Source organism: Lolium perenne, chromosome 4, assembly GCF_019359855.2.
Source record: "Lolium perenne isolate Kyuss_39 chromosome 4, Kyuss_2.0, whole genome shotgun sequence".
NCBI lineage: Eukaryota > Viridiplantae > Streptophyta > Magnoliopsida > Poales > Poaceae > Lolium > Lolium perenne.
Window position 1 is genome coordinate 24349066 of NC_067247.2, and position 15080 is coordinate 24364145.

Genomic DNA, 15080 nt, shown 5'->3' on the forward strand with positions numbered 1-15080 from the left:
ATCTCACCGGCTTGCTGTAACAAAGGATTAACCGTATTGTGTGGAAGATGATTGTTTGCAGAAAACAGTAAAACAAGTATTGCAGAGATTGTATTTCAAGAAAGAGAATTGGCCCGGGGTCCACAGTTCACTAGAGGTGTCTCTCCCATAAGACAAACAGCATGTTGGGTGAACAAATTACAGTTGGGCAATTGACAAATAAAGAGGGCATGACCATGCACATACATATCATGATGAGTATAGTGAGATTTAATTGGGCATTACGACAAAGTACATAGACCGCCATCCAACTGCATCTATGCCTAAAAAGTCCACCTTCAGGTTATCATCCGAACCCCCTCCAGTTTTAAGTTGCAAAGCAACAGACAATTGCATTAAGTATGGTGCGTAATGTAATCAGCAACTACATCCTTAGACATAGCATCAATGTTTTATCCCTAGTGGCAACAGCACAACACAACCTTAGAACTTTCTGTCACTGTCCCAGGTGTCAATTCAGGCATGAACCCACTATCGAGCATAAATACTCCCTCTTGGAGTTACAAGCATCTACTTGGCCAGAGCATCTACTAGTAACGGAGAGCATGCAAGATCATAAACAACACATAGATATAACTTTGATAATCAACATAACAAGTATTCTCTATTCATCGGATCCCAACAAACGCAACATATAGAATTACAGATAGATGATCTTGATCATGTTAGGCAGCTCACAAGATCCGACAATGATAGCACAATGGGGAGAAGACAACCATCTAGTGTGACGCCCCGGCTCCGGTATCCTGAGGATTCCAGCGATCCCGCCGAAATCCGCACGATATCGATCCAGAGACGCCCTCCGACACGACGTGCGCGACGAATCACACACGTGATGCCAGAGGAATTAACACGAGCGGTAACATTACAACAGGATTACAATAGAGCCCACAAGATACATATATTACAACAACAACTCCAACGAGTCAAGATTCAAATATACAATACAAAGATCCAAATCATACAGAAGATCAAATACGTCCGAGTACGGACAAGATACAAATTGGACTAAGAGTCCTGAAGATAACCAGTGGCGTCCATAACCCTGCCCAGGCCAAGCCGGAAGGGTAACCTTGCTAACGTCGTCATCTCGTACCTGTCAAAGTCGGGCCATCGGTTGCCGACAAAAGGGGGAGGAGACAAAAAGAAAGGAAGGCGAGGGTAAGTACCATTGGCACATACTTGCGAGACAAGACCAGCTATGCTCGCTGGTGGGCGGTATAAACTTCACCCGGCTATATGTGGAGTTTAGCGGCAGCAAAGCTACTATCCAATAGAGACACGCTACAACATCCGTCTACTCAGAGAAGATAAGAGAGCGCACAAGGTAACAGTTCTATACTCTGCAAACATAACCCAGCCAATGCGATCCCCCTTCGCCAAGAGGTATTGCAAAGGCACACACACTTTTGAAAGAGTTTTATTAGCAAATTATTAACAACAGGAAATAAGGTGTAAGTTGTTCTATGATCGAGCTATACAATTCCAAGTCGTCCATAACCGCGGACACGGCTTATCGATAAGATGTACACCCTGCAGGGGTTGCCCAAATGTAACCATACGCATGCTCGACCCACTTACGACAGGTGGATGTCTCACAACAAGACCGTTCCCAGTTCAACAAGAAAGTCTAGGGGGGCCACCCGACTAAGCTACCCGTGACGAAGTCCGGCCGTACTCCGAAGCGGACTCAGGGTTTGCGTTAACGGCTAGGCGTGCAAACCACACGCTTCGCTAAACGTTCCGCGGGGTACAGTACAGAATATAAACACCCGAAGGCAACAGGAAGTAAACACCCGAAGGCAACAGTAAGTAAAGCATGGCATACATGGCATAGGCAAATAAAACCAAGGTTGTGGCCCCCTTTTCAACTGACTTGAGAAAAGGTAATGGGTGAGGGGGGGTCCCAATAATCGTCCCCACGCATGGGTAGAGCGCTCAATCTCGGAACAGATAACAAGAACTCGGGTCCTAGGGGACATTAGCGAGTCAAAGTTCCGATGCTTTCGCAAAGGGGCTCACAGATGCCTCTGCTTACAATTTTAGTTGTTAACAATAAAGTAAAGCATGTGTATCTCCAACAAGTGATATAGCATGTGAAAATCTCCCAACAACCCAACATATCCCGATAACAGATCGAGATAACAACAGAGCCTAAACACGCCTACGACTCGCAAGGCTGGCAAACAACAAACAATATGTAGGGCGAGGAGGTGTATCTCGGACATATAGGTAACAGGTGGTTAGGACACGTGACACAACAGAATCGCAACATAAGGATAGCAATAGATCAAAAGAGCATGTAAAAGTAAAATAGGTGAAGGGGTGGGCTCGCCTGTGAAAGCTGCAGAAGAACTTGTTGGAGAACTCGTCGTATCTCACAACACCACTTCGTGATCCTATCCGGGAAGAAGCAAATGCTACAACAACCAACGGATGCACATTTTACTACTACGACAAAAGAATCGGCATGCTCATGATATGGTATGCATGCATGACATGGCAAACATGATGCGGCGGTGCAACTTATCCATATTAATCGGAGTCGGAACCCCGGACAAACAATTTAGAGTTGGAGTTGCATTTTCTACCGCCAAAATTAAGTGGTTGTTAGCATGGCATAACATGGCAAGGGTGCGCTACTTCAAAGTTAAACGGAGCGGGGAAAACCTAGTCGGTGTTCCGAAATACTCCACATATATGTTAGATGAATATGCACGAATATCAACGCGTGACATGATGCAAGATGCAAATAGATGAATGGATGGCATAATCATGTTTAGCTTATTTTTCTGATCAATTTTCATATAGAACACTTTTTATTTCGAGTTACAGATTAAGAGATATTAATTTTGCAAGTTTGTACCATTTTTTTGGAATTTCTGGGAAAACAGACAAAGTGGGAAACGTTTTATACCCAGGGGGAACTAGCCAGGAGGCTGACGAGCGGGCTCAGGAGGTGACGAGGCGCTGACGCAGCAGAGATCTGCTGAGATGGCGTCAACAGACAATGACAACAGGACCCCACCTGTAAGCGGGTACAGAGAAACAAATGATAAAAAAGGATGGCTTCAATTGTCCAGATGGGGATTTGAACTCAGAACGTGCAGGTGAAGGACCAAGGGCATTACCACTACACTGCTGGTAGGATATTGTCCAGTGAAAGGTTCGCGACGACTTGAACCAGAAGAAGCAGGAGCTCGGGGTCAGGAGCAGCCATGGCGGATGGAGATCTGGCCGGGTACTGATCCAGCGATTTAGGTCGAACCGGGACGCGGGAGGTAGCGCGTTCGACGCGGAAGCTCACGGGGATGCAGGACATGGTGGAGTTGCTGCCGGGGAAGCACCAGAGCGTCACCAACGGGAGCATCTGCGAGCAAATATGGCGGTCATCGCCGGCGGAGAACCTGGGAGCAAGACGAGGATGGGGAAGAGGGTCAGGAGGCGCGAAATCTCACCAGGAAGGCGGGGCTAGGGTCGGTGAGGCAAGGGGAGGCTCGAAGCGGCCGGAAAGTTCGCCGGAGCGTGGCAGACGGGACGGGGAAACGGCGAAACTGCAGGCGACTCACAGCGCGCATGGACGATTCCTTCGACATGGATGAACAGGACGAAGAGGCGAAGCTCCTGGTGGCTTCGGCGTGGCAAGGGGCAGCCGGATTTGATGGGGCGACGGTGAGCTGGGTGGTGGTGCTCGTTCGTTTTCCTCACAGAGAAAAAGAGACAAGGGGGGAAAGGAGGTGGCGGCGCGAGGTGAGGAAGGGAGGCTAGGGTTTGCTGCAGCGTTGATGGGGATTAAAAGGGGAGGGGAGCAGGTGAGGCTCTCGGTGGTGGAGGACCACGGGAGGATCACGCCATCCTCGTGAGTGCTCCCGTCGCTTTCCATAGTGACGAGGACGGAGGAAAAAGGTGGAAGGAGGCCTGTGTGAAGGGGTACGCGGGCCGGTGGGTTGGGCTGCCAGTAGGGAAACTTGGGCCGCCGGCTAGAGGAGGAAAAAGGCCAGAGGAGAGGGAAGAGGCCAGGTTAGCTGTTAGGGCTTGCTCCGTTTTGTTTTCCCTTTTTTTTTTACCTTTTGAAATCAAACTTCTTTTCATTTTTTAATTCGAAACAGGGATGAGAACAAGAATCAAAACTAGTTTTTCAAAATACTAACTTTATTTGTAACCCAAAACAAAACACATTTTATTCCGAAATTAATTATTGAAACAACTTAATTATAAAATAGGAATTATGAGAGAAAGACTAGGTTTTATTTAAAGAAGAAGACTAGGGGGGTTTATAAAATAATTTTATTTGATAAAACATGGATGATATGATGCATATGCCATGATGATGCATAAAAGAAAATCAACAAACAAAATCTATAGGGGTACTACCCTGGGCCGTTACAATCGACACCACTAACAAGGAACCTCGCCCCGAGGTTCCACGTCAAGCCAAGGGGGAGTTGGTTAAACTATCGAGTCTTCTTGTACCATGTTGAAAAACATCCGACCTCGAGGTGGAACCTTCTTCTGGCGAAGTGTTGATCTTCTCGACACCACTAACAAGAATTCTTGCTCCACGTAGAACAGCGACACCACTAACAAGAAGTCGTTGTTCCGCTGTTGATGATGCACTTCTGTCGGGATCCTCCGAAGATCGTACCTAATAGGATAAGGCAAAGATCGTCCAACCCACGTCAGAACCTAAGACTCAGAGAACTCAGATAAGAGGAGATTCAAAACACGCAAAGGTAAGAGGAGAAAGAATATAGATAAGGAGAAAAATAGAGCTAATCAGATCTATCCAACGAATTTTGAAATTAGGTTTTGACACTCTAAACTTAACGACCATTGGCAAGGTTATCCTACAGGCTGGACTAGTGGGGTACCGTCAACCTGAGCTCTGATACCAACTTGTGACGCCCCGGCTCCGGTATCCTGAGGATTCCAGCGATCCCGCCGAAATCCGCACGATATCGATCCAGAGACGCCCTCCGACACGACGTGCGCGACGAATCACACACGTGATGCCAGAGGAATTAACACGAGCGGTAACATTACAACAGGATTACAATAGAGCCCACAAGATACATATATTACAACAACAACTCCAACGAGTCAAGATTCAAATATACAATACAAAGATCCAAATCATACAGAAGATCAAATACGTCCGAGTACGGACAAGATACAAATTGGACTAAGAGTCCTGAAGATAACCAGTGGCGTCCATAACCCTGCCCAGGCCAAGCCGGAAGGGTAACCTTGCTAACGTCGTCATCTCGTACCTGTCAAAGTCGGGCCATCGGTTGCCGACAAAAGGGGGAGGAGACAAAAAGAAAGGAAGGCGAGGGTAAGTACCATTGGCACATACTTGCGAGACAAGACCAGCTATGCTCGCTGGTGGGCGGTATAAACTTCACCCGGCTATATGTGGAGTTTAGCGGCAGCAAAGCTACTATCCAATAGAGACACGCTACAACATCCGTCTACTCAGAGAAGATAAGAGAGCGCACAAGGTAACAGTTCTATACTCTGCAAACATAACCCAGCCAATGCGATCCCCCTTCGCCAAGAGGTATTGCAAAGGCACACACACTTTTGAAAGAGTTTTATTAGCAAATTATTAACAACAGGAAATAAGGTGTAAGTTGTTCTATGATCGAGCTATACAATTCCAAGTCGTCCATAACCGCGGACACGGCTTATCGATAAGATGTACACCCTGCAGGGGTTGCCCAAATGTAACCATACGCATGCTCGACCCACTTACGACAGGTGGATGTCTCACAACAAGACCGTTCCCAGTTCAACAAGAAAGTCTAGGGGGGCCACCCGACTAAGCTACCCGTGACGAAGTCCGGCCGTACTCCGAAGCGGACTCAGGGTTTGCGTTAACGGCTAGGCGTGCAAACCACACGCTTCGCTAAACGTTCCGCGGGGTACAGTACAGAATATAAACACCCGAAGGCAACAGGAAGTAAACACCCGAAGGCAACAGTAAGTAAAGCATGGCATACATGGCATAGGCAAATAAAACCAAGGTTGTGGCCCCCTTTTCAACTGACTTGAGAAAAGGTAATGGGTGAGGGGGGGTCCCAATAATCGTCCCCACGCATGGGTAGAGCGCTCAATCTCGGAACAGATAACAAGAACTCGGGTCCTAGGGGACATTAGCGAGTCAAAGTTCCGATGCTTTCGCAAAGGGGCTCACAGATGCCTCTGCTTACAATTTTAGTTGTTAACAATAAAGTAAAGCATGTGTATCTCCAACAAGTGATATAGCATGTGAAAATCTCCCAACAACCCAACATATCCCGATAACAGATCGAGATAACAACAGAGCCTAAACACGCCTACGACTCGCAAGGCTGGCAAACAACAAACAATATGTAGGGCGAGGAGGTGTATCTCGGACATATAGGTAACAGGTGGTTAGGACACGTGACACAACAGAATCGCAACATAAGGATAGCAATAGATCAAAAGAGCATGTAAAAGTAAAATAGGTGAAGGGGTGGGCTCGCTTTGTGAAAGCTGCAGAAGAACTTGTTGGAGAACTCGTCGTATCTCACAACACCACTTCGTGATCCTATCCGGGAAGAAGCAAATGCTACAACAACCAACGGATGCACATTTTACTACTACGACAAAAGAATCGGCATGCTCATGATATGGTATGCATGCATGACATGGCAAACATGATGCGGCGGTGCAACTTATCCATATTAATCGGAGTCGGAACCCCGGACAAACAATTTAGAGTTGGAGTTGCATTTTCTACCGCCAAAATTAAGTGGTTGTTAGCATGGCATAACATGGCAAGGGTGCGCTACTTCAAAGTTAAACGGAGCGGGGAAAACCTAGTCGGTGTTCCGAAATACTCCACATATATGTTAGATGAATATGCACGAATATCAACGCGTGACATGATGCAAGATGCAAATAGATGAATGGATGGCATAATCATGTTTAGCTTATTTTTCTGATCAATTTTCATATAGAACACTTTTTATTTCGAGTTACAGATTAAGAGATATTAATTTTGCAAGTTTGTACCATTTTTTTGGAATTTCTGGGAAAACAGACAAAGTGGGAAACGTTTTATACCCAGGGGGAACTAGCCAGGAGGCTGACGAGCGGGCTCAGGAGGTGACGAGGCGCTGACGCAGCAGAGATCTGCTGAGATGGCGTCAACAGACAATGACAACAGGACCCCACCTGTAAGCGGGTACAGAGAAACAAATGATAAAAAAGGATGGCTTCAATTGTCCAGATGGGGATTTGAACTCAGAACGTGCAGGTGAAGGACCAAGGGCATTACCACTACACTGCTGGTAGGATATTGTCCAGTGAAAGGTTCGCGACGACTTGAACCAGAAGAAGCAGGAGCTCGGGGTCAGGAGCAGCCATGGCGGATGGAGATCTGGCCGGGTACTGATCCAGCGATTTAGGTCGAACCGGGACGCGGGAGGTAGCGCGTTCGACGCGGAAGCTCACGGGGATGCAGGACATGGTGGAGTTGCTGCCGGGGAAGCACCAGAGCGTCACCAACGGGAGCATCTGCGAGCAAATATGGCGGTCATCGCCGGCGGAGAACCTGGGAGCAAGACGAGGATGGGGAAGAGGGTCAGGAGGCGCGAAATCTCACCAGGAAGGCGGGGCTAGGGTCGGTGAGGCAAGGGGAGGCTCGAAGCGGCCGGAAAGTTCGCCGGAGCGTGGCAGACGGGACGGGGAAACGGCGAAACTGCAGGCGACTCACAGCGCGCATGGACGATTCCTTCGACATGGATGAACAGGACGAAGAGGCGAAGCTCCTGGTGGCTTCGGCGTGGCAAGGGGCAGCCGGATTTGATGGGGCGACGGTGAGCTGGGTGGTGGTGCTCGTTCGTTTTCCTCACAGAGAAAAAGAGACAAGGGGGGAAAGGAGGTGGCGGCGCGAGGTGAGGAAGGGAGGCTAGGGTTTGCTGCAGCGTTGATGGGGATTAAAAGGGGAGGGGAGCAGGTGAGGCTCTCGGTGGTGGAGGACCACGGGAGGATCACGCCATCCTCGTGAGTGCTCCCGTCGCTTTCCATAGTGACGAGGACGGAGGAAAAAGGTGGAAGGAGGCCTGTGTGAAGGGGTACGCGGGCCGGTGGGTTGGGCTGCCAGTAGGGAAACTTGGGCCGCCGGCTAGAGGAGGAAAAAGGCCAGAGGAGAGGGAAGAGGCCAGGTTAGCTGTTAGGGCTTGCTCCGTTTTGTTTTCCCTTTTTTTTTTACCTTTTGAAATCAAACTTCTTTTCATTTTTTAATTCGAAACAGGGATGAGAACAAGAATCAAAACTAGTTTTTCAAAATACTAACTTTATTTGTAACCCAAAACAAAACACATTTTATTCCGAAATTAATTATTGAAACAACTTAATTATAAAATAGGAATTATGAGAGAAAGACTAGGTTTTATTTAAAGAAGAAGACTAGGGGGGTTTATAAAATAATTTTATTTGATAAAACATGGATGATATGATGCATATGCCATGATGATGCATAAAAGAAAATCAACAAACAAAATCTATAGGGGTACTACCCTGGGCCGTTACATCTAGCTACTGCTATGGACCCATAGTCCAGGGGTAGACTACTCACACATCACACCGGAGGCGACCATGGCGGCGTAGAGTCCTCCGGGAGATGATTCCCCTCTCCGGCAGGGTGCCGGAGGCGATCTCCTGGATCCCCCGAGATGGGATCGGCGTTGGCGGCGTCTCTGGAAGGTTTTCCGTATCGTGGCTCTCGGTACTGGGGGTTTCGTCACGGAGGCTTTAAGTAGGCGGAAGGGCAAGTCAGGAGGGGGCACAGGGGCCCCACACCATAGGCCGGCGCGGCCAGGGGGGGCCGCGCCACCCTAGGGTTTGGGCACCCTGTGGCCCCACTTCATTTCGTCTTCGGACTTCTGGAAGCTTCGTGGCAAAATAGGCCCCTGGGCGTTGATTTCGTCCAATTCCGAGAATATTTCCTTACTAAGATTTCTGAAACCAAAAACAGCAGAAAACAGCAACTGGCACTTCGGCATCTTGTTAATAGGTTAGTTCCAGAAAATGCACGAATATGACATAAAGTGTGCATAAAACATGTAGATAACATCAATAATGTGGCATGGAACATAAGAAATTATCGATACGTCGGAGACGTATCACCTCTTCCCATTATTGTCGACATAAAAATGCATCTGACATGGCCCGTTCATCATATCCTCGGGAGATACAAAAGGTCTCTGAAACCTTGGTCCACTATTTTGTCTGTTATTCCGAGAGTCATCTCTATTGTCGCCTCGCTGCTCGTTACTCCTTTGATATTCATCTCTATTGTTTCCTCCAGTGCTTCCCCAAAAACCAGCCGATATTTGGTCAGGAGCATCATAACTCGAGAATTGCCGAGGGAATCGTCGTCTATTTTGAAAATTTCGACTACGGTCCTCCTCCGGTGACCTGTGTCGCTTATTGTGGACATCATCTTCTCCATCTGCCCATCTGTTTGCTATCTCCATCAATGCTGACACTGTCCTTGGGTTAGTTCTCCCCAAGTCTTCGACAAAATCTCCTCGTCGAATTCCTGCTATGAACGCATCTATTGCTCTCTCGTCAGATATGTTCTCTGCCGAGTTTTTAATGATGTTCCACCTCTGGATGTACTTTCTCATTGATTCATCATGCTTTTGTCGACACGATCTCAACTCTTCTAGTGATGCGGGTTTTTTGCAGGTGGATCGGAAATTTTTGACGAATACATCCTCAAAACTGTCCCAGCTGTCGATGGAACCTGGGGGAAGCTTCTTTATCCAAGATCTTGCGGCTCCACTCAGGTGTACTTGAATACTCTGCATGGCTGTTGCTCTGGTTCCACCTATCAGCTTTACCGTCTCGAGGTAATCGACTAGCCAATCCTCGGGATCTTGCAGACCATCAAATTTTTTGAAATTATCGGGTAACTTAAACCCTGAAGGAACCCGAGTCTTCCGGACCCTCCTTGTAAAGCACGGTAGCCCACACATATCCTCGTCATCTATCTCTGGGGAATGCCGATGTTCCCTTCTATTTTGTCGTGCTCTGTCTACTCGTGCTTGAGTTGCTGTATCTCTTGCCCCACTTGTTCTCTCGGGACCTGGTGCTGCTGCAGTAGGTCGTGGACTATTTTGCCTTGCTGATCCTTCGGGAGGCGAATTCATAAACGCCGTTCCCATGGCTCCAACTCCTGCCATGGCCATATTGTACAATGCTTCTCTTGGATCTCCGGGAGGTGGCTTGGATGCGAGGATGAAAGCCTGCGTCGCCATGTACCCAGCTTCTGGTGTCTTAGGGATGATGTTCCCCCTCGTGTCTATCGACATAAAGGACATGTCGAGGTTTTGAACCAAATTCTCCCTATCTGCCTCAGGTATATTCTGCAGCCGCGATCTTGCTCTATTTCGAGTTGCTCTGTGACTATCTCCCGAAGTGCCAGATTGTCAACTCAAATCTGCCCTTCGCTTGCTTGACGCGGAAGCCGCTTCCTGCCTCCTGTCCAACTCGTTTTTTTGTTTCTCTAGCTCCCGCCTGATACGTGCAAGACTATATTGATATGCTTGTAACTCCTCAGGTGTCGCCGTTACAGTCATTGGTTCTGTGCCATCAATGGCTCTCGCAACTCTATCCCATACTGCCTGCGGAAATTGTATCATCTGCCGCACTCCAGGCCCAACATATTTTGTCCCTAAACCTCGAGTGAGATCTGCAGGGTCGACATACGGATTTCCCGCATCGTCGAAATTCTCTGATGTCTCCTCCTGTGGGCGACTTGTTTCTCCAATGGCATAGATCTGATGATATTTTGGATTCTGATCTTTGTCAGGTTTGGTGACACCATCATAAAGAGTGGTGAAGACCTTCCCCACAACATTGGATCTGTCGATGAAGTTGAAGCTGTATATGTTGCTCGGGTCATCGCTTATATCGGAGTCCGCAGATGACTCGAAAGACATGTCGCTGAAGATCTTGGCGAGTTTTTCGCTTGCCGCAGTACAGATGAAGCGTGGCGACGAAGTCTCCTCGTCGCCTGACTCGATTGACGATGCAGAACTCAGAAAATCGGGATCGACCGCTGATAATCCCGACGAGATCGGAATTTCGAGACGATACGCTCCTTCTTTCTCGACGCGGAAGTGGAACTTTCCGAATGTCATCTTCATGGGCTCCTCCAGATACGCATATGCATCCAAACGGGAGGGCGGGTGAGGAACAAAATCAATTAGACCAGTTTCGATCTGTTTACCTCTGTCCATCGCGTTGCTTGCAGTTGACGAAGTCGACGATCTTGAACGTGCCATCGAGATCAGATCCTTGACACCTCCAATTCCCACAGACGGCGCCAATTGACAAGGGATTAACTTATCAATGCCTACGGATTGTAGACTAGGGTTTTAGCGGAAGTAGAGGGCAAGTAGATCTCGAAGGTTTCAGCCGAAAAGTACTCGACGATGCAAAAACTAGGGTTGCGTGAGATAATGAATCGATCCTTTCTTTGTCCCTCGACTCCCCCTTATATAGGAGGTGGAGTCGAGGGATTCGTGGTACACACATTACAGAGTCCGGGAAGGTTTCTAACTCATCCCGTAAGAATACAAGTATGTTTTTCTAGCTTTACTTAATACTAACTTGGGCTTCCGAATCTTCATATTCATCGAGTCGTGGGCCTTCAGCAAACCCCGGGTACCATCTTCGGCAGGCCCATTGGGGATGCCTATGTCACTAAGACTCGTCGTTTCGAAGCATCATGTGATGATCGGGTGTTATAGATTCTACGTGTGGATACAACGGGTGCAAGCCAGATTTGCACATACACGTACTAAGGTTAACTTTACGAGCCTAGCATGTACAGACATGGTCTCGAAAAGTCATCATGATTTGATGGATAAAAATTATGAGTGAAATTGTTCATCACATTAAAAGGTTACTAATAGTGAAATCCAGAACACTTGTCATGTGATGATCAACTTCAAAGTAAGAACCTCAAGGTTATTGGTAATTGACCAACAAACCTAGAAGTTATTGATGTTGAAGTGTTTTCTGAAATATGAGGAAAGCCAAAAGAGAAACTACAAAAAAATTTGGCAGAAAGAAAGAAAAGACTAGAAAGTCTAGCTCAGGTGTATATAGATGATATACATGTTATGTATTCTTTGATTGGTCACACAATGAAGTTCTTGGGTATTTATACCATATTGGTTGGTATGAGATGTCATACAACACAACGCAATACAAGAATACAATGGCCTAAGTGACTGATAAGGAATGTGGTAATAATGCACGTCTGGAACAAAATAAAGTGTTATTATGTTCGTCGTTGGCGTTCTATCTAGCCCTTCAGATTTATAATAAAGAACTTAATAATTGTTATTTTGCTCTGGTCAAATGAAAACAATGAGTTGTTAAAATTGTGGCCTTACTCCATGTACGATGGATAAGTTATTATAAATCTTAATGGTGAAACACACATGCATAACACTGACGCTAAAATGCCCTAAGGCAAATGATTTGAATTCCACTTATTTGTGGAACCGCCATTTAGGTCATGTTAGAAAGGAACACATGAAGAAACTCCATGCAAATGGATTTTTGGAGTCATTTGATTTTTGAATCGTTTGGCGCTTGCAAATCTCTTCTAAAGAGAATGACTGAAATACCGTTCGTAGGCCAAGAGTTGAACGGGCAACTAACTTAGTGGAAACATACATGATGATGTATGTGGTTCACTGGGCGTAGTTGTGTGCGGGAGATTCTTCTACTTCATGAAAACTTCCAACAATGAATTGAGTGTATATATAAGGATATATTTATTCAATAAGGAAGAAGTTTGAAATATTTGAATAGATTCAAATAAATTTCAGCATGAAGTGGAAATCATCGTAATAGAAAAGTTAAATATCTATGATTGGATCATGGTGGAAATATTTGAATTACGAGTTTTAGCGAACATCTAAGAGAGTTATGAAATTGTTCTACAATTCACGTTTCTTGGAGTATCATAGTGATGATGGAGTATCCGAGAGACGTATCCAAACCTTGTTGGATTAATGATGAGATAAAATAAAAATGACGCCATTATATTTTTGTGGATTATGCTTTAGAGACTACCGCTTTTACACTAAATAGAGCATCATCATAATCCGTTGAAATGATACCATACGAGTTATGGCATTGGTATAAACCCTAATAGTCCTTTCTTAAATTTTGGTATGCATAGCATAAGTAAATAAGTTTACAACCAAAATAGGATGAATGTCTTTGTTGGTTATCCCAGAGAATTGATTGGGAATTCTTTCCACTATGGAGACAAAGACAAAAGTGTTTGTCGATGTTTCTTACTTATTTCCAAGAAATTGTTTCTAGCGAAGTATTTGAGTGGGAGGACAATGGAACTTGATAAGGTTTATGAACCTGAGCATGATGATCAGAGTAGCGCAACATCGGAAATGGTTCCGGAAGCGGCCACGAAGATCATAGCTCCCATGTCTACAAAGAGTTATAGTCATGGAGATCGAAGTACCCATTGAACCTTGTAGGTATGGTTTACTTTGTGATCAAATAAATGATTTGTGGACAAAGGATTGATTTTGAACAATAATGAACCAACTACATACAAAGAAGTTATGATGGGCCCTGACTCCGTTAAAATGGCTAAGCGCCATTAAATCCAAGATAGGTAAATACTTTTTGAAAGTAAATAGATCTATAAAATTGATGGACTTGGATGGAATATCCTTGAAGAAGCTCGACTTGTCGAAATTTTTGTTTACGACAAAGTTCAAAGAGTTGAATACAATAAGATTAGATCTTCCATAGTGATGTTTATAGTCTATGTGGATTATTCTTGTAATCACTACATATATATTTCTTTTACGATATATGTTAGTAGGATGGCAAAAATACATTCCTTACCAGAAGTGTGTATTAAGGATGTATACTAGATACAACCAAGAGTTTTGTTGGTCCGTGGAATACTAGATAGGTATACAAACTTCAATTGGATGAAGTGAGTATCACGGAGTTGGAATCTTCACCGGATGAAATAGTCAAAGAGTTTTTGATTTCATCAGTAACGATGAAGATGCTTGCATTTGCAAGAAATTAAGTGGGAGCACTGAGACATAGTTATAATATTATATGTGGATGACATATCATTGATTATAAATGATGTAATTATGTAATTGATGTGAATAAAAGGTTTCATTGAGAATTAACTTCAATGAAAGGATATTGACTGAAACATATTTAGCGTCAAGATCTATGAAGATATATTGAAACGCATAATAAGATTAAGTCAAAGTACATAGGATGAATATTGAAGTAGTTCAATATAAAAATATTAAGAAGGTGTTCTTTTCATGTGAAGGTTTAACAAGACTTGAGTGTATCTGACACTCAATGAGTAAAAACATATGAGTGATTTTAGATCACGAATAATATGTACACAATCAGATGTCCTGTACTCTAAAGAGTTAGGAGCATATACCAGAATGATTCATGTGATGATCATTGGACAACAGTAAGAATATCCCTGAGTGCTTTAGAAGAACCAAGGATATTAGTTTTATATGGGGAAATGACAAACAAATCGCTGTAAGGTGTTGCACCGATATTAGTTTGGTCACATATAAAAATGAATTTCAAATCTCAGTCAGGCTAAGTGTTCACTAAAAGGTAGCACAATGCTAGATTTAGATGAGTTCTATATATTGTGACGAATTCTACAAACGAAGGCAGAGCATGTCATTGTTTTGACAGTGACTGAGGATGTTAAAGTCGAGAAGTTCTTTGAGAACTTGGTGTAGTTCCGATAGTGTCAGAACTTTGAAGCTATATTGTATGTGACAATATTAGTGACATATTTCAGACCACGGAATTAAGGTTCCACCAGAAGACCGAACATATACGATTAATGCCGACTCATTTGGAAAATGAGTGATGCGTGAAGACGCAAATGAATTGCAAAATACATACGTTTCTGAGCGTGTCAGATTCGTTGACTAAAACCTCTCCCGTGA

The 15080-nt window shown here is 45.1% G+C and overlaps 2 long non-coding RNA genes across 4 annotated transcripts; both read right to left on the minus strand.

The window, feature by feature from the left end:
* Window positions 1-923: 923 nt before the first annotated feature.
* Window positions 924-4670, minus strand: LOC139830446 (uncharacterized). 2 transcript variants are annotated; one of them, XR_011742394.1, is made up of 5 exons: window positions 3498-4666; window positions 3171-3409; window positions 2957-3067; window positions 2375-2459; window positions 924-1135 (listed from the first exon to the last, which is right to left on the minus strand). It is a non-coding gene; the product is annotated as an uncharacterized lncRNA (long non-coding RNA). The 2 variants fall into 2 exon arrangements; XR_011742393.1 differs by having other exon boundaries at window positions 3171-4670.
* Window positions 4671-6550: 1880 nt separating this feature from the next.
* Window positions 6551-8475, minus strand: LOC127291935 (uncharacterized). Of its 2 annotated transcripts, XR_007844833.2 has the most exons (4): window positions 7673-8462; window positions 7346-7584; window positions 7132-7242; window positions 6551-6634 (listed from the first exon to the last, which is right to left on the minus strand). It is a non-coding gene; the product is annotated as an uncharacterized lncRNA (long non-coding RNA). The 2 variants fall into 2 exon arrangements; XR_007844832.2 differs by having other exon boundaries at window positions 7346-8475.
* Window positions 8476-15080: the final 6605 nt, after the last annotated feature.